Raw genomic sequence first — 2,500 nt, forward strand, 5'->3', positions numbered from 1 at the left:
GATTGTTTGTGTGTCTGTATATGTGTGTGCGCACGTACGTTTGTGAGAGAGGATGCATTTCTAAATTATGGTGTTTGTTTGTTTGTGTGTGTGTGTGTGTGTGTGTGTCTGTGTGTGTGTGCGTTTGTCACGTTTGTGAGAGAGGATGCATTGAATACGTGTGTATGTACGTACGTGTACGCGTGTGTGTGTATATGTACGTGTTTACAGGTTCATGTGTGTGTATTTATGTACGTACGTGCGTGCGTGCGTGTGTGTGTGTGTGTGTGTGTGTGTGTGTGTGTGTGTGTGTGTGTGTGTGTGTGTGTGTGTGTGTGTGTGTGTGTGTGTGTGTGTGTGTGTGTGTGTGTGTGTGTGTGTGTGTGTGTGTGGTAGGGGGGGTGCAGGATGACTCACTGCTGTCTGCACACAGTGAGATTATGGCTGCAGGACTGCAGGGGTGTAAACATGCTGCTAGAGCACAGTGGAGCCCTAACCTCCACAATATGGGTCACAGAGTCAAGAGCCCGCTGGCTGTGTGTGTGTGTGTCTGTGTGTGTGTCTGTGTGTGTGTGTCTGTGTGTGTGTCTGTGTGTGTGTGTGTGTGTGTCTGTGTGTGTGTCTTGTCTGTGTGTGTGTGTACCATCATTGTTACCTCTGGGCTATTCTATGTTTTCTCAATATTTTACTCATGCTTGACAGTATTTTGAATCACAATGCTTTTGCGTGTGTGTTCGCGTGCGTTTATGTTTGTGTGTGTCACCCGTCACATATACACAAACACACTTACAGTGTTCCCTCATAGCTCCTCCAGAGAAACAGCCCTGTATAATGCTCTGAGGGTTGGCACTTTGCCTGTGTGTATCAAGGTCATCACTTTGGATTTGTGTTCATCAAAACGCCATACAGATACATCACGGATCTCTCTATCTATCTCTCTCTCTCTCACAAGCCCCTTATACATGCGTCAATGTAAAGCTGTTACATTGCGCCTACCACGATAGAAACTCGCGAGCGTGTTACAATTGCCTCATGTATAAGGGGTCTAGATGTAAACCGTTAGTTTTTCCGCCGATCGTCTGAGCCTTTCGAGAGAGGTGGTTTACCACGTTAATTCGTCTTAGAAAAGGGCGTGTCAAATCAGGCCGATGTGTCATGGGGGAGGCCGTGCGTGACTGGGGGGAGACGGTGACAGGAGGCTAGAAAGTTCACTCCATCATCTCTTTGAAATTCCTTATTCCATGAGTGGTAGGCTACAATGACTGGCTGTTTTAAAATATAACTAATAGCCTAACCAAACAAAATAACCCAGGAAGTTTCATCTTCGAGACGTTAAGGCTTCTTCCAATACTGACAGCTGACTCATAGTTTGCAGGTTTGCGGGAGACGCGACATTTGAGGGATGTCACTTAATTTAAACCTTTTTTGCTTCCGTTAGTGTGTGTGTGTGTGTGTGTGTGTGTGTGTGTGTGTGTGATAGAGACAGAGAGGACTCAGTAAAACATCGGAAAACACCGTGTCTCGTAAGCCTTAAACTATCAATCACCCCCACAATGAAATATGCCATTACAGTCGCGACAAACTTCTTGGCATTGTGGTGCGCCCAAAACGCAAGCTATAAACGTAGCCATCCTAATGTAACCAAAATATACCTCTGCTGATATGCCTTACCTTCGTTCTCTCGCCTGGCTTCTATAACGCGCCCTGCTGCACTGAAGGAGCGCTCACTCGCAGCACCTGTTGCTGGAACGCATATAATTCGTTTTGCAAGGTGCTGTAGTCGTGGGAACGACTGGCCTGGTTTCTCCCAAAAGGAAAGTAGATTTTCCTCTGCTGATCCCGCGTCTATATGGAAGTTTGTAGAGAGATTGCCGGGGAGTAAAATGCTCCCTTTCCGTTACGTCTGCTGCTGGCTAGTAATACAGACAGCCGGAAAGGTTAATAAACGGAATGAAATAGCTACACATTACACACGCTATGTTTTAATAAAAGCCACGTTACTCACATACTGGTTAACACTGTTTGTTACAGCACATAAATGTTTGTCGCTACATCCAAACTGCGTCACCGTTGTCCCTCCCTTTGCTCCAGCCGCACCATTTTGCTTGCAATGTGCATCATTTAATTGAAATATGCTTATTGGCATTTGTTGCACCTTAATCATTTTCTACAAACATGATATGCTATGTATGGTGTAGTAGACTGAGACTCTATTCACTACTGCACAAAAACTAGACACGTTTGAAAAACTAGACGTTTGCAATGAAGTAGGTTAACTTTCGCCAATATCTCCGTAAGGGAGATGGGTTATGTGCTCAAATTTCCTGGGATCAAAGAAGACGTTAGTATTCATGTGCAAACTAAAAAATCACGTCTCAGGATTGCTGCGCATGCAAGTTATTTCGGGTGTCTCAACTGTAACTAATACCACTGTCATATAATTATGAGTCCAGTAGAAGACGGAGCAAACACAGTTTTCTACCGTTGTTGAAACACATCCACGCGTAGACTCGTTTTCTTT

General features: G+C 44.9%; 1 protein-coding gene across 3 annotated transcripts in view; it reads left to right on the plus strand.

The window, feature by feature from the left end:
• The window catches only part of usp6nl (USP6 N-terminal like), a gene marked incomplete at its 5' end in the record, with an annotated part of 77,545 nt that overhangs the window by 35,346 nt on the left and 39,699 nt on the right, over window positions 1-2,500 (plus strand). The window lies entirely within an intron of this gene.

The sequence above is a fragment of the Sprattus sprattus genome (assembly GCF_963457725.1).
Source record: "Sprattus sprattus genome assembly, chromosome: 14".
NCBI classification, from domain to species: Eukaryota; Metazoa; Chordata; class Actinopteri; order Clupeiformes; family Clupeidae; genus Sprattus; species Sprattus sprattus.